General features: G+C 50.4%; 1 protein-coding gene and 1 pseudogene across 14 annotated transcripts in view; one reads left to right on the top strand and one right to left on the bottom strand.

Annotated features, from left to right (window-relative positions):
- The window catches only part of MICAL3 (microtubule associated monooxygenase, calponin and LIM domain containing 3), a 204,998-nt gene that overhangs the window by 67,531 nt on the left and 116,659 nt on the right, over nucleotides 1-20,808 (top strand). The gene's annotated exons all lie outside the window — the stretch shown is intronic.
- LOC142451264 (small ribosomal subunit protein uS5 pseudogene) lies at nucleotides 13,300-14,053 on the bottom strand (annotated as a pseudogene).

Below are 20,808 nucleotides of genomic sequence, written 5' to 3'. Positions count from 1 at the left end.
CCATTGCTCCTGCAGCACGGACATGGGCAGATGACACAGAGGTTCCCGAGAAGTCTGAAACCCTGGGCCCAGACTGCACACTGGTGGGGGGAGGCGCTCTTCTGGGCAGCTCCTGGCCAGTTGGGTCCACAGGGCCAAGTGCCTGCCTGGTGGTGGACCTGGGCGGGTCTTGTAGGTCAGGCAGGATCCGCACTGAGGGAGAACTAGCTGGATGCAGAGAGGAGAGTGAGGGCAAGTTGGGGACACCCCTCCACCCCCGGCACCTGCGCAGACCTTAGTGTAATGGTGTAATGGGGACGGTTTAGTGTAGTTGGAATGGCCTGCTAGTTCCTCCTTTGACCATTTCTCCCTTGGAACCTCCACTGGGGATTCCGAGAAGCAAAGTCCTAGCTTCACCAAGGTGGCACAGCACAACCCGGCCTCGTGCCTAACCCAGCCAGCCAGATCACGTCCCTCCTTCCTGCGTGCACCCCCTCCCCCCTACCGGTCAGGTAGCCACTATCCTGCCTGGTTTCTTCTTACCATGGATTTGAATTTTGCTTATCCTTGATCTGTCATATAAATGGAGACATGCAATGTGTTCTTTCTTGTTAGTAGCTGTCATCTTCTTAAAGATATTCTTTCTTAGTGTTTATGAAATGCACAGAACGCACACCAAATTTGACAGTTTCTGTATATAAAATTCAGTAACACTGATTACGTTCTTCAAGTTGTACCCTCATTCTCACCCGTCTTTTCTGAGCGGCTCCTCCCCCATTTACATAAACTCCCCTCTGTCCTCTAAGATTCCCATCTAATCTTGGAAGTTGCTGCTGTCAATTTGATCCCATGTTAACGGATCTGAAGAGTGTAATGTCCAAGACAAAAACAAACAAACTCAGTGCCATCGAGTCAATGCTGCCTCGTGGCAGTGACCTCCTGTGGGTTTCTGAGACTGTCACTGTCTTTCCCCCAAGAAGTTGCTGATGGTGTGAACTGCTGACCTTGAGGATCGTAGCCCAACTTGCACGCCACCTGGGCTCCTGAAAGATAGTCCTTATTATTGCTTGGTTTTAAGAAGACTTTGGGGCATCTTTTTGATTTAAGATTTAATAAGGTATCTCAGGGCAGTAGTTTCAGGGGTTTACCCCCCCCCCCATTGCTCCAGAAAGTACAAAGTCTGAGAATTTGAAATTCCGTTCTGCATTTCCCCACCTATGATCAGGATTTTCTATAGAATCCTTGATCACAGCGTTCAGCTTGGTGGCTGTGCACCATTACTTCTTTGGTCTCAGGGCAAAGGGAAGCAGATTTCATGGAGGCAGTTAGCAAAGCATTCATATCATCCCATTCCTGACTACTTTTCTTCGGTTGCTCCAGGTAACAAGAGCCTAATTATTATACCTTTTGCTTGGCTGCCTGCAAACTTTTAAGACCATGAGCACTTGAATTAAACAGGCAATTAGACTAATTAACTGGACTGTCCCATGAAACCATGACCCTAAGTCCTCCAAGTCCGTCAACCCTTTCCTGAAACCATGACCATAAACCTCCAAATCAATGGGAGGTATTCCGTGGTACAGATGCAGCCTTCTGCAGCCCCTCTTCATTGTGGTAACTACGTCTGCACAGCTTCTGCCAATTCATCTTATATATGCCCAACTTAGGAAGACAGCAATTGCTTTCATCATCGTGAAACCCGACTCCCCTCCGTCGATGGGAATGTTCCATCCTCTTGCTCACCATGCATGTTGGTGCCTCGCTCATGTCGCTGCATGTAGCAGCGGCTCATTCCGTTACTGCTCCATCACATTCCACTATAGAACGCTAACTCCAGTGTGTCTGTCATTCTGCTGCTGGGATCGTTTGGATTACTCCCCGTTTTACAGTATTGTGAATGAAGCAGCTATGGACGTCCTTGTGCTTGACTTCCAGTGGCTATAGACTTTCCTCTCTGGCAGGGGTAGTCCCAAGAATAGAGTTGGGGAGTTTTAGGATGTAAGTGCTGCTGCCAAGCAGTTTTCCAAAGTAGTCGTACTGGTTTATAAGCTCAGTCTCTGCGAGTTCCAGTTGTCTCTATCCTTGTCTACTCTTGATATCGTCAGTCTTTAATTTAGCCATCCTAGTGGATATAGAGTATCACATGGACACTCCTATCTCATGATTATCATTCACATCGCCCTGATTAGTAAACTAGGTTTTTTACCTTGATCTTATCTTCTCTTTGTGAAGTGCCCGGTCACATCTCTCTCATCTCGCGTGTGATTCTTCTTATTGATTTATGTACGTTGATATATTCTGGATAGGAGACTTTTCTTGGCCACTTGCAGCTCTTTGGTTTAAAGCAGTGGTTTTCAACCTTCCTAATGCTGCGACCCTTTCATACAGTTCCTCATGTTGGAGTGACCCCCCCAACCATAACATTATTTTTGTGGCTACTTCATCACTGTCATTTTGCTACTGTTAAGAATCGGGTGACCCCTGTGAAAAGGTCATTCTACCCCCCAAAGGGGTCAAGACCCACAGGTTGAGAACCGCTGGTTTAAAAAAATGTTATCCTTTTAAGACAGGCAGTGGATGGGGGTGCTGGCATGTTTGCACAGTGAAGCCCCTTGCTCCTTGTGGGATCGCTGGGCAACAACCCAGTTTCTCCATGGTTTCACAAACAAAACCTAAGAAATGCTCTTTGGAAAATAACCCAAACTTATCGTTCGCTCTGCAGACATTGCAATGTTTGTGAGGCTGCCTGGGAGAACCTCGCAGTCCTCCGAGCTTATGAACAGAGGGAAGAGCCAGCTATGCCGGGAACGCTAAGCCTTGGAGGGTCCCATTTGCAATCTGCCTTAGGTCAGGAAAGCCCGGAGGATGAGCTCACAGACACGGTGAGGGAGCCCATTCCGACTGGGAGACTGGGTGTGCAGGAAAGAGCGTGCCGGGTCTCTGCAGCAATAGGTGGATGTAAATGTCGGGACCCCCAGGTATGTGCGGGGCAGTGGGGGTCAGTCAGTGAGGGGGGTAGAGTGGGGACAGGACCTGCTCTCTTGTCCCAGGCAGGCAGCCTAGGCGTTTAGTCTTGTGAGTAGTGTCTTTTGAACTGTAGGAGTGTCATCATTAAGTTTGTTTAGACAGATCACTCGGGGAGAGTAGTATATGAATTGAAATTCAAGCGTGAAGCCTGCAATTAGGAGGCTCCTGCATGAGTCTAAGGAGAGAGAATACTGAAAGTCAAGGTAATGCGGCTAGAAAAGAGGTTGGGGGGTGGGGAGTGTGTTAGAGAAGACAGGGGGCCATGACCTGCACTGCATGCTCAGCACAGTATAGGCATAGCTAACTTCCCACACCCCACTTTTGTGTGGCTGTGAGGAGAAGGTTGGACACCAGGAAGGTGTGGCAGCAGGCACCCAGGCCTTGGGCTTACTGGGAATTGGGATTCAGGGGGCTGGGCAGGTTTGGAAGAGTCTAAGAGGGCTTCCATTTTGCATGACCTGGCGTTGGGGGCTACTTGTGTGTCTGGTGGCGAGGTCCAGCAGTGTCACCAAGAGGGAAGCACGCCAAGGGCACAGATTGGGGGTAGATGGGAAGGGGGCGGTCCTCCTTGTGTGTGAATGTGGCAGAGGACTGGAGCTTCAGGAGAGAACCCGGGGAAGAGAGTTCTGTTGTCCAGCCACATGGCTTTTGCCAGACTGGCTTCTTGGTTGTACTGAATGGATTTCTACTTCCCTGTGGGGCCTGCCTTCCCGGCCAGGAGGCCCCAACAGAGTGGAGCCTGCTGAAACCGGCTCAGCAAAAGGGGGTAATTTGCCAGCAGTTTGGGCTATGTGCTGGGAAGCCGTAGTCCTCTAGTCCTTCCTTCTGACCCTTTGAATTTTCTGATTTTAAAATCCGTATTCTAGGGCTCCGTTACAGAGTCCTAATCAGGGGAAAGACTGGACTTTTGACTCCCGGAAACAGTTACAATCTCGAAAGCCCACAGAGGGTCCCTATGAGTCAGGATTGACTTGATGGCAGGGAGCTTGGTTTTTGTTTTTCTGGAGTGGCCCAATGGGTTAAGCACTAGGCTGCTAATTGGAAGGTTGGTGGTTCAGATCCACTCGCTGTCCTGTGGGAGAAAGATGAGGTAGTCTGCCTTAGCAAAGATGAGTAGTTTGGGAAGTGCTCTCAAACTCTGAACTTCGCATCGCGCAGAACTGCGTCTGTAGGATTCCAAGTAGAAAACCACTTCTTCCTCCCACGGTGGTTTTGAACTGCTGGCTTGAGGATCGAGGACGCCCAGTGCGTAAGCACAAACCCATCCCCAGCCCCCCAGGGATCCGCTAGGCCAGCGGTTCTCAACCTGTGGGTCACGACCCCTTTGGGGGCTGAACGACTCTTTCACGGGGTTGTCTGATTCATAACAGTAGCGAAATGACAGTGATGAAGTAGCAACGAGAATGATTTTATGGTGGGGGGTTCACCCCAACATGAGTAACTGTAGGAAAGGGTCGCAGCATTAGGAAGGTTGAGAACCACTGCTCTAGGCCTCCTTAGGGAACAGTTGTCTTCTGCCCTGTGGGTCGCCGTGGGTCAGAGGCAGTCTACAGCACTGGGTCTGGTTTGGATCCCTTCAGTTGGTTCCCCTTGTTACATTTTAGGTAAGAAGAAAAAATTAAGAGTTTTGGACCAACATCTTAAGATGAAAGACAGCTGTCAAACCCTCTAAATCCCCTGGGTACCTTCAGTCATGAAGATGCTATGTACATGTATTTTAAAGGTCAGAGCAGTGCCCCTTCCCCCACCACCCTCAAAAAGTTTTATTTTCTTTGACCAGTGACTTAGAAGGTGATTCTGTCTGAGATTCACAAGCCTGGACTTTATGCCGTGTTTCTGAAAGCCTACAGCTGTCAGGAGGGAGAGACAATGCCTGTTTCAGAATTTCACTGACATGGATTTTGAGCCCTTGGCTGGAGGACTCAAAGTCTGTCCTGGTGAAAAGGGATTTGTGCAATAGTGTTGCTCAGACATTGTTGTAGGAGGGGTGCCAAGAAGACATAAACAGATTAAGGGATTCTTCATTTAAGTTTGAGAAACACTATTCTTAGTAATAGTTACTTTTAAAAAGTTTTAAGTTTTCAGGTCCCCAAGCCAAGCCGGCTGAGAGCCTTTCATGCAGATGCAGATAGCTTTAGCCCCTCCTTCTGTGGCCTGCCCTGTGGTCCTCAGTGTTGCCAAATTGGCAACAGCAAATGGATGCTGACATCTTTCTTCGTGGCCATTGGCCTCTTAAACCCAGCTAGACGGTAATCATCTTTAGGGCTTGGGAGGTTTTTAAATCCCCTCCAGGGTGATGAAAAATGTTCCAAGACTGGATTGTGGTGATGGTTGCCCAACTGGAGGAATGTACCAAAGGCATTGGGTCCTGCCCTTAACTCAAATGGGTTTTACCTGATTTCCTTAGTGTTCTAGTGTTCCTGTACAGGAGCACACGTGGGTAATTGTCAAAAAGCAAAAGAGTTTAGGAGGCTAGAAATCCAGGGCTTCATCTGTAGAGGAAGTCTATCTGTCTCTCAGTCTGGGGGATCTTCTAGGAGTCTAGGAGTTTCATAGCACAGGGGCCCGGGGTCCAAGTGATGTGCCCCTCTCCTGCCTCTTCTCTCTTGGTGGCAGCCAGACCTTCTGATCTCTGCTGGTTTGTTTGAATCTCTTCTGTATTCAGAAGAGAGAGACTCAAGATACCCCGGGATCTTATAGAGTACATGATAACTACCATTAACATCATAGATGTTAGCATTTACATAAAACGCACAGGATAATCTCATCCGGTCGCAACATGGAGGAGGATTGTTGCCTGATACTGAGGATCATCTCCCAGACAAGTTAGGACTTATTTGGGGGCTCGTGATTCAATCCACCCCAAGTATGTAAAGTATACCTCGTAAGTTGTTTTAAAATCACCCCTGCCATACTAAGCACTGAGCCATTGCTCCCGCCTGCCTGCTTGCTGCTCCTTGGGACAGCCAGCAGCCTGGCTGAGTCCTGAAGTGGTTCCGATGGCAGGCATTTGGCACAGCTGTGGCGCTCACCTGGCTCCTTGCCACTCGTTTCTGCCCAGGGCACCCAGCACCCAACGTGGTTGGACCATTTGCCAGGAATAAGCCCAGCCTGTTTCTGTTTCTAGGAGAGGCATAGTTCTCCAGATGGGTCCAGAGCCCATTTATCTGCATTGTTGTTCAGACCCATGATCCCCTACCCCCTACCCATCCCAACCCACTCGCTCTTGGGCCGGGTGTTGCCCTGCTGGCACCCAGGTTATAGAGTAAACTGGGAGTTTGGGGGGCACCTACAATCTGAGCTACTTCGCAGAAGTTCACCATGAAGGGTCAGTGAGAGGAGGCTGGCCCCGTGGTGAAATCATGCTTTCACTTGTCCGAGCTTCTTTACCCTCCTTGTGTGGCTTTCTCCTCCACATCAACTAGGTGATTAACCACGACGTAAAATGGTCTTCTTGCCTTTACCACAAATAAGGACTCCTGGTGGTACAGTCCACAAGCATTAGATTTCACACCCACCACCTGCCCCATAGGAGGGCGGCAAGGTGGACCGGTCCGGTTAGGGAAGATTTACCGCCTCTGGAACCACGCTGTGCTTCTAGGGTGATCGGGAATCAGAACTGACTCAACTGCAATGGATTTTCTTTGGTGGTTTTCACCCCAGTACCACTCTGTCCTGTTGGATGCAGTAACATACAAACAACCTGGTTGTAATTACCATTGACGTCAGCAAACAGAAACTACGCTTGCCCTTAGGAAGCCAGAGGTCCCAATTCAGGCATGAGTTTCTTCTGCTTTTTCTTGCTTGTTCCTTCGTGGTGACCCTGCATTGGGAACCTGTCTTACCCCGCCCCCCCTGTGCAGTCTGATCATTATAGACTTTCTCCTCGGGCGCTTCCGTGTTGGCAACGACACCGACCAGCTTCTCTGTTACACGTTAGTGCTTGTCACTTACCAGGTTGATACATAAGTCTGTTCCAGTCAAGGGGCTTAATGTGGACGAGTGGGTTAAATTGCATTGTAGGGGCGCTAGCCACACAGGACACGACACCCTGCCACCATCTTTTTCATTGCTACTGCCCTCACACTGGTTTCGCCTGCGCCCAGAGCAGCGCCTTGTCACATCTTCAGAAATACGGGTTGGCTTAGGCTAGGCCAGTGGTTCTCCACCTTCCTCACTCTGCGACCCTTTCATACAGTTCCTCATGTGGTGGTGACCCCCAACCATAACATTGTTTTCATTGTTACTTCATAACTGTAATTTTGCTACTGTGATGAATCGGGTGACTCCTGTGAAAGGGTCGTTTGACCCAGAGGTTGAGTAAAGCTGGTCTAGACCTTTTAACCAAGTCTTTGTATCGACCATGTCTCATACGTATCAGGATGGAATACTACTTTAAATTGAGCAGAATACATGAACAGTTCCCTGTACCCAGGTGCTGAGTGTTTCCAAAGCCTGCATCCGCCATCAGTCTGGAGAAGGAGGCCTGCGGGTGAAGTGTTGGTGGTATTTGGTGTGGTCCTGGGGCGTGGTGCTGGCCTGCAGGCATGGAAGTCCTGTATTGCCTGCAGCTAGGGCACGTGACCTCCTTTGGTGGCCTTCCTCATCAAGCTAGGCCTCCCCGGAGTTAGATTTGCTCAAGCCACAGCTTGTGAGATGGTCCCACTGGGTAAATTACCTTTTATAATCTCCCCTAGGGAGCACTTGGGTCCGCTCAGATTTTAGATTCCAGTCCCTGGAGTGAACCAAAGCCTTTACCTGTATGCACCAGAGCCAGCGGGCCCATTATTAGAAGCTCTCCACCTGAAATAAATGAGGCAAGGGCTTTAGAAATCTGGGTTGTGGGCAAGAAATGGGTTGTAGTAGGAAACTCCGCTGCTGCTGGGCCCAAGAAGCCTGCCTGGCGGTGTCACTAGACCTCTCTGCCATCAGGTCTGACTTCTTAGGACAAAGGTAAATGTGGACTTGTGTCTGTACTCCCTTGGGGTGTCTAGCAGCTCATCTCAGAGGTACTGAATCAAGATGAGTAAGTCTCATTAAGGGGGAGGAAAAAGAAAACTTTTTAGGATGCTGGCTGTGAGCCCAGAGCAGTTGGAATTTTGGAACCCAGTGGGCTCATGGCAGTTGGTTTTGGCAATTGATCTTTGGGAGAGAGAGAAGTGGGGGTGGGGGTTCATTTGGGGGATACATCAGGACCCTTCCAGGACAGCTTGACGGGTCAGGCCAGGGACAGGAGGGAGGCGTTGTAAGTCAGGCAGTGGTGTGCTGTACTCTCCAGAGCCTGCCAGCTTTGGGGCACTCGGATTATTTCAACTTCAGAAAGAAAAACTCGTTTTGATTCCCTTTTCTGAATGTTTCCATTCCAAGCAAACGGAAGTCTTCCCAGTGTCCTTCTCCAAGGGGTGGGAGATATAGCTGCTGGGGTGACTATCGATAAGCTTCTGCCCAGTGGGGCTGAGGCCGGAGCCAGGGAGAGTTCAACCCCAGAGAATAAGTCTGTTTGGGGGGCGGGAGCGGAGTTCAGTCTCAGCCCTGTGCCATTTCCAGCTTTTTTGTCTGGGAGATATGTTCCCCAGTGATGATTCAGGGTGAGCACTCGAGGTGTAGCTCGGCTTTAGAGAGAGCGACCGAGCTCTTCTCTGGAGAAAGCACAGCCCTGGAGCAGCCAGCCCCGACTTGCTCTGCGGTCTGCAACGGGCCGGATTTGGTTGGCCCGCTTGATGCACATGTACCTTGTTGGAGAATGAACAGCCAGCCTCCCGAAATAGCTTCATTCTTAACCTTCCCTGCGCTGAAGCCAGCGTGCCTTGGACGTGTGCGCGCCTGTGCTTGCTTTTCCTTCTCTTGCCCTCTCATTCCATCTCGAAGAAGCCTCTGGGAAGCCTGGGCATCTGTCTCCCCTCATTATCCATGGGTGCTCCCTAGAACAGCCGTTCTCAACCTGTGGGTCGAGATCCCTTTGGGGTCGAACATCCCTTTCACAGGGGTTTCCTGATTCATCACAGTAGCAAAATGACAGTGATGAAGTGGCAGTGAAAATAGTGTTATGGTTGGGGGTCACCACCATGTGAGGAACTGCATGAAAGGGGCGCGGCCTGAGGAAGGTTGAGAGCTACTGCCCCAGAACCTGAAAGAGCCCCAGCGGCTTGGTGGTGATAGCTCAGCCACTTCACCGGGAGGTCAGTGGTTCAAACCCCACATTAGTTAGTACCTGCAGGAGAAAGATGTGGCAGTCTGCTCTCAAAAAGACCGACAGCCTTGGAAACCCTAGGGGCCGATCTCTGCTCTGCAGGATCGCCGTGAGTCAGAACCAACCAGTTGGTTTGGTTGGTGTGGTTCCTGGAAAAAGGTAGCTATCACCCTGGAATGTGCATGAAGACACTCGTCAACTCGCTCATCACTTGGCATTTTGCATTGATGATCATCGCAAAACCAAAAACATTCTACCGGACTGTCCTGTGGGTTGGCTCGCAGCAGGCAGTAAGTAGCAAGTGCCAAGGTGAGAGCTGAGAGGAATGCTAGGTGAGATGGGTAAAGCACATGCAGGCCAGGCCAGGATTCTCCTTGGCTTGGCGGTTATGTTATGATGCCATCTGGCATTTACCTAATGATACAGTGATCTTCTTCAGTTTTCTGATCAGAGGTGGTCACCCTCTATATTTTCATCACACTGATTTTTGTATACAGCCCCCCATTAAAATGAATTTTAAAAATGAAGGGTGACCACACTATCACCCAATGGGGGGTGGCGGCATCATTGTGTGACTGCCAACCCCCTGGGAATCACAACCCAGCCGAGTCGGCCCCTTAACCATCACCGCCAGCACTACTCTAGCCTCACACCTCGGGGTCCCACCCCCAACAGAAGAGTTTCCAGTGTTGTCGTGCGTGTGGATTGTACGGTAACAAGGCAGGTGATGAGTGAAGGAAAGGTGTGATAAGGAGCTAGTGATTGCACAAATGCTTTTCCTTTCTGTCATCTTGTGACACTGGACATCGTGGACCAAATAAGTCCCTGCGTGACTCTGGTGTGTATACTAGGTACACAAGGGAAACGCTCTTCCTGCTAACTAGAGCCACGCAAGCTAATGGGCTCACAAGCAGGACCGTTGCAGAGCTGTCGAAAGTGTCGATAAGTGTCGAAAGGGAAGTATGTACTAAGCGCAGGGGAATGCATCCTTGACTTTTGCCTGCCGGGGGAGGGGGCGCGGGGTGGGGGCCTAATGGAGTAGGTGGGGTCATTTTGGTGACATGTGCAATGGTGATTAGGTGTGTCATGTAGATGAGGGGGCACAGGAAAAGCAGATGAACAAAGGTGAGGAGGCTTATAAAAATATGATGTGTCCCAGAAACTCTGTGTGACCAGAGAAAGTGGTTTGTGTTTGGAAGCGTAGTAGATTAAACTGGTAGAAGATTCTGATAGATGCTTTGAACTTTGTGCATTTGAAGGTGAGGGAGAGCTGTCGCAGGATTTCCAGTGGAGGCTCACCGACAACAGTGAGGAAGGTGGACTGAAACAGGTCAAGATGGAGAGTCTTATAACAGTCCAAACGAGAGCACTTGGGTGCTCGCACCAAGAGCATGCCAGGGAAGAAAGGGGTCCTCTAGAGACAGAATCAACGGGAGTCAGCTTGGGTTTCATGCATTGAGAGCATGCAGACTGGAGAAGTGGAGAGAGGCCCCCACACTCTCATTTGGTGGGTAGGATGATGCTGGCATTCAACTCGGAGGAGGAGGTGTGGGTTGGAGGAGGAAGAGGCAACCCAGTGTTCTATTGGAAACCCTGCCAAATGACTGAAGATGTGGAATAGCATTTGGATCCCAGGGGCATGGTCAGACACGTTTAAAACCTAGGAGTCAGCTCGTTTACAGAGGAGTGGTGTCGAGGTAAGAATGGAAGCCATCTGAGAGAGCCAAGGGGTAGTGAGAACAGTAGGAGAAGCAGGAGACAGAGGAATTGCGGAAACCGAGGGAGGGGAGAGTTTCTAGGCAGCACTTCAGTGAGGGGACAGAGAAGACAAGGGTGAAAAAGCACGTGGCCCTTTCTCAGATCGAGAGTCCTTGTCAGCCTCAATGGAGTGATGGAGACGCAGATGTTGTAGTGGCTTGGAGAGGGTGCAAAGACTAGCAACAACAAAGATGGGCGGTCATGGCCATGCCAGCAAGAGGAGAATTGATAGGTACTCGCTCAGGAAGCTGGAAGGGAGAGGTCAGTAGCTTGTGGGGGGGGGGGGGACGGGAGTGGGGTGTGAGGGCAAGGCCTTTTGTTAGAGAAGCTTGATGGAAGAGAAACTTGTTGGGTTGAGGGGAAAGGAAACTGATAGCGAGGCAGATGGAACCAAATTCAGGAGCACCAAGAGGGGTGGGGCTGGAAGGCCTCTAGGATGAAGGAACTCTCCTGAGGCAGGCAGGAGGAAGGGAGAAGGGCCAGCAGAGGAGAGCAGGAAGAGGAGGGTGTCCTTTGATCTGGGAGGCAAAGGTCTTTTGGAAGTGAAAGGAGGACTAGGGAGGGGTAGGAGCCCTGAGGCTGTAGAAGCAGTAAACACTGACACAGAGTGACCCCATAGGACAGAGTAGAAGTGCTGCTTTAGGTTTCAGGAACTTTCAAATCTTTACTGACCTCATCTTTCTCCGATGACCTTGCAGTTGACAGCTCACTGCATAGCCCACCAGAATTTCTTAAGGATCAGTAGGGCTGTAAAAGGATTGCTTGGGAGAGTTGAGACCCCCCTCCCCCATGCTCAGAACCAAGAGGGCCTTTATAGCTGCATCATTTAACACCAATGGGACTTCTTCAGCCCCGCCCCAAAGCTGGTGGACAGTGGAATACACAGTAAGACTCTGGCTCCTCTTGTTCACCCTGCCTTGAATGGAAGAAGTGCTGCCTTTTCAGATCCTCGGTTTTCTGACAGGGAGTTCTCGTTCTCTCTCTCTCTCTCTCTCTCTCTCTCCCCCCCCCCCCTCTCTCTCTCTCACACACACACAAGAAATGAGAACTGTTCTGGGTCCTTCCCCTGCCCCTCTGGGGGTTTGTGTAGCATTTCTTGACATTGACCCCAGGGTGCTTTTCTAGAAACTGGTGCCTTTTGATAGGGGACAGCTACTCTGAAACCACATGGCTGCTGGAAACAGACCTGCCTGCAGGTCTTGGCAACCCTCCCATTCTCGTCTGCTGGCAGAAAGTGAGCTGGGGCGGGGGCAGGTCTCCAGAGAAACATCTTCTCCCTTGGGCAGAAACCACCTGGGTTGCCCTTGTAGAACTCTGTGTTTCCTTTTCCCGCTTGATGGCACTTGCCTAAAAGCGCTCGTTGTGTTTCCATTGATAATGGCTGGTCTCTTGTGCTAACAGAATTCTGCCTGCTCCCCCAGGCATCTGGGCAGGTGGTGGCCCATGCCGGAGGAAACGATGCAGCTGGGTAAGGGGATACGAGTGGTGGGGGAAATGGGTGGGTGCCCTTTCAGGGAAGGCTTCTCTGCTAAGGTGGTTGGTGTTTGAGCAGGACCCGGAGACAGTGAAGAAGCAGGCCCTGTGGCCGTAAGCCTCAGAAGGGCAAGGAGCTTGGGTGGGCAGCCTGGTGGAGATGGATGACTGCTGTCTGCTGAGTGACTAGGGACCATGGTTTCGGCCTAAGGGTCCTAGGGTCGCTCCAGGTGGAGTCCAGAGATAGTGGCTGGGCGAATGCCGTGCTGCCCCCCTGAGTTCCTTCAGTGGATGGATTCAGTGATTGGAACATGCTTTGCCGTGGGGGTTGCTGGTAGCTCAGGTACCAGAGGCTGGTAGCGGATGCGGACTGCTACACACGATATTAGTACTCTTTTTGTTGCTTAGCCTTCAGTAACCAATAGGGAGAGAGCAGACTGCCCTTCCATTTGTGAAAGGGCTCCATTTTAAAGGAGCAGACAATGCTAAACTGTGAGCAGAAAAAGAATCCTGTCTTGTGTATCCTTGCTAAATTTACTTGAGACTGCAGTATCAGCTGGGAGCTGGCAGCTCTCTTCACAGCCGGCCAGCCAACCACGCCTGTCTGTATCCCTACCTGCAGGTTCTGCACGCAGGCAGCCAAGGGCGGGAGTGGGACTCTGCTGAGCTTTTTAGCATCTCAGGCTTTTTTTAAATACTTTTTATAATGGCTTCTTAACACTGCAGACTGGAGAGAAGAGATTCTATCTCATAGGATCGGGGGTCCCGTACATGGCGCTGGCGCCTAGTGAACAGTCAGTGTGTTAGTTCTTTGTATCATTATTTTGGGGGGGCAGGCTCAATTCACTTTATGACATTTTGTATAAAATTGACTATGTGGTAGCCACCGCTGCAGCCTAGGTCCTCTGCACGAGACTGGTGTGGATCTTCACAAGATGGGCAGTGAATTCCTGGTAGGGAGGCTTGGTGAACACTGTCACTTTCCAGAGGTCAGGGGTCAGATAGCTTTAGGTCTTGGAGCTGGCATCAAAGGTGGCTTTGGCGAAGTTGCCCAGGGTGGCTGTGCAGCCCCTAGCCGACGTGTAGCAGTCATCAATCCCTGCCATCAGCAGCAGTTTCTTGGGCACAGGGGCTGAGACGATGCCCGTGCCCCTGGGGGCAGGGATGAGTTGTACCAGCACAGCAGCCGGTCACCTTACAGGTGACTTCCTTGGAGCACTTGACACCCAGGCCAACATGCCCATTGTAGTCCCCGATGGCAACGAAGGCCTTGAACCTGGTGCGCTGGCCGGCTGGGTCTGCTTCTGCACAGGCAGGATCTTCAGGACCTCGTTCTTGAGAGCCATCCCCGGGAAGGGAAGAAGTCAATGATCTCAGACTCCTTGATGGGCAGGGAGAACAGACAGATCTCCTCCAGGGACTTGATCTTCATGTCCTTGACCAGACGGCCCAGCTTGGTGACAGGGAGCCACTCCTTGTCTTCAGCTTTGCCCCCGCGAGCTCCGCGGCCTCTTCCACGACCGTGACCACGTCCTCGCAAGCCGCTGCCGCAGCCTCTTTGGAAGCCGCCTCGAGCTCCGTCCCCAGGCCTCCAGGCCCTCCTGCTGCACCGGAGTCATCCGCCATTTGGTGTTTTCTCGGAGAAGAAGCTTTGTATCGTTGTTGATGGGGGTCCTGTGTCTTTTTGTTTTCAGCTCAACACCATTCTTGTGGCAAGACTCACTGACACCCATCTTATTCCCTCGCCCCTCACACCCAGTGCCATCACCACACCTTCTAGAAGCAAGGAAGCAAGAGAGGAAAGTGCGGGATCGAACAAAGAACGCTCCCCAACCTTTTTCTTTGCTGTGAAACACAAGACTGAGCTCTCTGATTTCGCTGCTATAAAACAGCCACTTCTTTAGCATGAGCCTTCTTGGTTTATTGTATTTTTATGGGGCTTACTGATAGACGGCTGAATGGTAATATGGAGTCTTTGCTGAGAGGAAAGTACTCATAAGGCATGGGGCCACAGGCTTTATTCTTTTGGACGTCCTGCTTTTGATGGGTCCTTTTAGGGCGAATGTGTTTATTAGGTGTTCGGCTTTGATGCTGGAAGCTTTCCTGGTTGTTTGGGTCGACCAACCAAAAGGCAGAGGATAATTCATTTCTGACTCTGTTTCTGGGTTGTGGAGAAGTTCTCCACCCAATTTTCATGAAGTGTGGGAGTCCACAGAGCATAGGAACAGGAGCCAGAGAAGGTCTAGCATGGGGATCAGGACCCTGTCGGTGACTTCCAGAATTACAGGCTTGAAAAGAACCACTGGTCACCTGGTTTAGGTTCACATAGCTCTTGACAGTACACAGCCAAGAAGCAAGTTAACCCTCCAAAACTGGTGGAAGAAGTTGTGTTACAAATGCTGCATTTGCCTCTCAGAATATCGCCCCCTGTCCTGGTAGACTGTTGTTGTGTTCCTGTTGTTTGTGAAAGAGTTAAATTTGGATGCATAGTGACCCCTTGTGACAGAGTAGAGCTGTCCCGTAGAGGCTTGGCTTTCACGTTTGTAGGAATTGGTCATGAGTTCTTTCTCCCACCGAGTCACTGGATGGGTTCCAATCGCAACCCTTTTCGTTAGTTCACATCTGAGTGCTTTATCGCTGCACCACCCAAACTGCTTCCTGCATTCTTGAAACTCAAGACTCACTGCCATGGAGTCGAGGCCGACTCACCGCAACACTACATTCTTAGATGCTGCTTTTTGGTAGCACTTTGGAAATCTGCTTCTCCGTAATGCCCACCAAATTCTCCACTCTCCTCAGCCGTAACCGACTTCAGGTGTGGAAGCTAAAGGATTCAACCCACCCCCCACCCCCACCCTGCCCAAGAACTTCTAGGTTAAATTCTGCATTTGTCATTAATGTCACAGAACATAGCCCTGAAGACCTGGTTCCTGCCCTCTGCAGTGAGTGGAGGAGGCGGACGTGTAAATAATATCTGCAGAGTGACGGTCGCGAGTGCCAGAGAGGAATAGTACTCTGGGGAGGTGATAACGGCGGGGACTGGTTTCCTGTGTCTCTCCATCCTGCTGCGTGTCAGTTTGACACTAAAGAGGATGCAAAGCAAGAAAAGAGATCTTCAATGCCTGGGCAGCTCTCCTGGTATGTTGAGCTTGAAACCCAGGCACCAAAGAACCTTATCTAAAATGGTGGGCGATAAGAAGGCAGTGTGGTGCGGGAGCTGGGAAGCTGAGTGAGAGGCACCTCAGGCAGCTCACTGCCCTCCGAGGACAGGCCTCACTCACAGGCCATAGTGGCCTGATTCGAGTGAAGATTTGCAGAGCAGATTGTATATCGTTTTACATTCAACAATTCATACATTCCGATTCAACTCATCCATTGCAACCCCCTCAAGGTACCTTCATGTATCCGCTTCCGCTTCCCATTCTTTCTTTCCTAATGCCCTGACCTTTGTCCATGGCACATACTGCCCTTTCAATCTTAAGTGGTCGATTATTCTAACATTAGGGGAAGGGGCTGGTGTGAAGGTAGGCTCAGTTCTAGACATGAAGGATAAAGGTCGTGATCATGGGGTGGGGTAGGGGTGTCCTATCAGTCTATCCTGCCAGGGAGCTGATCTCTTTTCTAATTTTGAGGCATTTTTCCTGAGCAGGAAACAAAATTTTTCAGCCCCATGCTGTTCTCTTAAATTTAATATCACAAAAACCAAGGTTCGAGTGAAACTGCTTTTAAGAAAAATTCACTGTGACCAGAAAAAACCTTCCAGATGACGCCACTGGGTGCACTAACTCAAAGCAAGTTACTGGAGGCTCATCTAGCAGGGAAAATGGGTACCATGAAGCTCTGCCAGGCGGGGGGGGTTACCCTATAGTAATCTTGATCCACCAGGCCTAGCAACTCGTTTCCTCAAGGTGTTTGCTTATGTCTAAAACATTTGTATAACTTTGTCCCCTATATGCTTCACCTCATTTATGGATATATTTGCAGCAAAAGTAAGTATATACAAATGTCCTCTATCAAACCTATATATATACATAGGTATACTCCTATCTCTCCCCGACACACACACACACACACACACACACGTCCAGCCGTTGGGTCTATCCAAGCATTTTCTCATAGATCACTATTTTTGTGTGTGCTGTTGCTCTACTGTTTATTAGGTCTTTGGGATTTTCCTCATTTTCACTTTGATGAGTTTTATCCATTTCCTTTCAAGTCTAAAACAGACTGGTCTCGCTTGACGTCTGCATGCTGTCCTCTCCTCTCCCATGTCGAGCTGTCTACATTATTCCCTCAGTTTACTTTTCAGTCCTCTCCAGTGCAGGCTGGCCCCGCTGGCTTCCTGTTGTCCGTCTCGTAAATTTGTTGCACTTTGATTACTGCAATAACTAGGTTGACTTCCGGATGGTGGTGCCTTTTCTCTTGATCTCAGGTGGATGTCTGCTGTTGTTGATTTCTCTTCCCAGAGAAGTCCCTTTAGTACTGTTATTTTTTTTGTAAGGTTGGTCTTGATTTTATGGATTTCTTAGAATTGTCTGTCTGGAGATGCCCTTATTCCTCCATCATATTTGAGGGACAGTTTTGCCTGGATGTAAGCTTGGCTTCCTTCCTTCCTTTCCTGTTTTATATGTATCATCCCATTGCCTTCTTGCCTGCATGGTTTCAGGTGAAAAAAACAAAGCTCAGTATTCTGAGTTCCCCTTTGTAGATAACTTTCCCTTTCAGGATTCTTCCCTTGTCCTTGATTTTGGACATCTCCATTGTGTGTGTTGTGGTTTTCTTTGCCGTCTATCCTCTTTGGGGTTCATTTAGCGTCTCACGTGGGTTTTTTTTTCTTTTATGAAATTCAGCACGGTTTCTTCCAATAGCTCTTAGACCGTTTTCTCTGTGTTTTTTGGCTTGGTTTTGTCTACCTGTTCTGGAATTCTTACCATGCATGTTATTCCTCTTGATAGTGTCTCAAATTCTTCGACTATTAGTGGGTCTTGTAGTTTAGTACTGAAAGAATTGTCTTCAGACTCACTATTCCAGCCCTCAATTGCTTTGATTCTACTGCTTTGTTCTTTCACTGTATTTTTTTCTAATATCGTAGTATTGATCTTTTGCATGGCTAGTGTATGGCGTTTAGTTTTCACTAGTTTTGTCAAATGGCTCTTATGGTGTTTACTTAAATCCTCCTATAGTTTATTTGTAATCCTCCCGCCCCCCCATAGCTCTCTTGAGTAATTTTTTGCATCTGTTGAAAGTACCTAAGAATCACTCAAAAATTATTTTTTGGTAGGTTTATTGCCATATCTTCCTCAGGAAGGTTTTTGCTTCCATATCTTGGTCATTTGCACAATTCTGTCTTGTTCTTTGTATGAGCTGTCATTGTCTGTTGTCTCTGACAAGTAGTGCTGTTTTTTGTTTGTTTGTCGATCAGGTGGTTCTGGAGTAGGTGGTGGTTCTTGTCCACGAGCTGTAGCTCCAGGAGGTACAGAAATGGCTGGGTCAGGTGGGGACAGTGGTCGTCAGGTGGAGTGATAAAAGAGGGACTTAAAACAAAGGACAAGTCTGTAACAGTAAAAGACTATCAGACGCACAAAAAATAAAAAACATAAAGCCCAAACCCCCTCAAACAAAAACCAATAATAACAAGTAGGTGAAAACAAAAGAAGACCCAGGTTCGCGCCGACGCTGCCGTCTCGGTTTCAGTATGTGCGCTTCAGGGCCCCTCGCGGGTGCGCACCATGGGAGTGTCACCTGGGCTGTGCATGCCCCGCTACTCTGCCCGTTAAAAACACCCCTAAGCCAGCACATGGGAAGAAGATGAGATGTTTTACACCTAAAAGATTTACATTCTCAGGAAACCCACCCAGGGCAGCTCTGCTCTGACCTGTAGGGTCACTGTGAGTTAGAATCAACTCGATGGCAGTGAGGGGGTGGCTGGGTGAGTAGAGCAGGCGTGGTTGGGCCCAGAGCCTTGGATGGAGCCTGTGCATGTATGTGCCCTATTGCTCCGCTGATTTAAAAAGTGGCCCTTAGCCAGCCAGGTTGGCCAGGCCCAGGACACAGGTAGCCTCTGCCCGCCCCCCGCAGTGAGTGGGATTGTGCAGCTGTACATTTGCAACCCTTCTTTTTCGAAGAACCGTCTCCTTAGCTCGCCATCTTTAGCAGAAGTAGATCACCACTCTTGTAGGATTGGCCTGAATTTTAAGTCCAGGCTGCAGAAAGACTGGTCAGGAATTCAAGGCATTTTGGTCCTTATTTCTAAAAACATGAGGGCGCCCCCCCCACACACACACACGCCCCAAATAGCATTCCCAGCCATGCCTTCCGACAACCCACTTCTAAGTTCTGTTTTGCAGAGCCCTGGCCCTGACAGGATGGGGCCGGGCAAGGAGCATTTCCTAGATTCCTGTACAAGAGTCTAAAATGTCCACAGGTGCTGGTAGCCTGATAGTGCAGGGACCAGGACAGAGAGGAACCAAACTTACCTGTTTCCACAGGCATGAATTGTAACCCTTTTTTGTGTTTCTTACCCCCCACATCCCCACACCCCCACCCAAAATAAACAAAAAGGCACCTGCCAACTCCAAGAGCTGGAGATTGAGTGTTCTCCTAACCAGCGGTGAGTCAGTGACTTGTAAACAGAAACATCAAACCCTCCCTGCTCCAGCACAGGCCCCACAGGCCACCTCTCCAGCAGTGTGCTCCACAGACGGGCGCGACGCACAGGCCATCTGAGTCAGCACTCAGCCGCCACGGGACACAGTGCTGTCAGCTGGCAGACATTGCACCGATGCCCTGGAAACCTGGCGTCACCTCTTCCCGACCCAGGCTCTTCCCTTCTGGCTTCCTTCCACACCTCTGCTTTCCCAGGATTTGGGGCTCCTTCCGCCAGGTTCCTTGTCTCTCAGTTCCTGTGATGCAGAATGCCGGCTTTCCCCCATGCCAGGATGTGTGACGTCCAGGAGAGGCCAGGGCCAGCAGGATCTGGGGTGACCTTTAGGACTGAAGGGCAATGTTGCCCTTCTGGAAGTGGGCGACAGTCACTGGAATGGCCCTTCTCCCGTGGGCCTGCCTGGCTGCTCTGGGAGCGGGTCAGCGTGCCTGCCGGTGCCACAGCCCTGGCCCTGCAGGGCTACAGATGGAAGCAAGCTGCCAGGCTGCAGGGGTGTCATTTGCCTTGCAAAGTAGGAAAAGTGAGGCAGCCCGAGGGAGTTCATCTTGTGTAGTCTTTCACTGGGTGCCTGCCCCATTGTTCCAGGAACCAACCTACCACGATTTATCTGTTGTCATTAGTGACCTGAAGGTCGAAATACCTTCAACTGGGCGTTTCAACACTTGCCTGTCGCTCTGCAGTTTGTCCAGGGCTGTGGCTGCCACCTGGTAATTTGAAGGTGTGTTTTACGTCCACAGAATCGAAGGGCATCGGCGACCGAAGGGGTCCACAGGTCGGTCAGTGATGGCGGAGATGCCAACCCTGAGATGATTACGTAGGCAGGTGTGCATACCGAGCCAGCCTGGCAGCCGAACGAGCCAGTCACTCCCCGAGTCATTGCATCTCACAGGGAGCCTGCAGGACAGGGTAGAGCCGCTCCTATGGATCTCCGAGACTGCGACTCAGAGAGAGTGGTCACTCTTAGAGCTGGCGGGGCGGGCCCCCCAGAGGTCCCTATCCTGACAACAGGGTGAGGCTTTAGGACTGTTGGCACCGCCTCTTTCATTGACCCGTGGGTGCAGTGTTTGTCACAAACGGAAGGTTTGTGGCCACCCTGCATCCAGCTAGTCTGTCAGCACCAATTTCCCCAACGGCATGCCCTCACTTCAATCCCCTCCCTCATTTTGCTCACTTTCACCAATTCCCCTTTTCCACAGTGCTGTCAGGACCTCGGTAGACAGTGTCAGTCTGCCCCTCACGTGCAACAGGAGACCAAAAGCTAAAGGGACTTGTGCCACCCTGCACCTGCCTGTGCCTGTCCCGGGGCCCTTGGAATCCCTTCTCGCAAGGACATCATGGTGCCCTTGCCCTGCAGCCTGGCAGGAAGTAGCCGCGCTGCTGTGAAAGAGCAAGGTAAAACCGCGCTCTGCCCGGACGCAAGGCGGACAGACAGATCCAACTGGGGGAAATAAACCACTTCCAAACACCGTGCCTCTGCTGGGCGGAAAGTTAATTATGGACACGGGTAGGGATGCCAGGTCAGAGTTGCACGGCATTGTCCGTGTACCAACAGGCCACAGAAGTCTCCCCAAGGAAGGCACCAGGAAAAGCCCCCCTGCCCCAAGCCAACGCTGGGGACTTTTCACAAGGCTTTCACAGCCCTTCTCAGGACCCTGAGCCACCTCTTGACTCATTTCTAGGATGAATCCGGGCTTGCAAGGAAAAATGTTCGGTATCG

This window comes from Tenrec ecaudatus, chromosome 6 (assembly GCF_050624435.1).
Source record: "Tenrec ecaudatus isolate mTenEca1 chromosome 6, mTenEca1.hap1, whole genome shotgun sequence".
NCBI lineage: Eukaryota > Metazoa > Chordata > Mammalia > Afrosoricida > Tenrecidae > Tenrec > Tenrec ecaudatus.
This window is presented reverse-complemented; position numbering and strand designations above follow the sequence as displayed.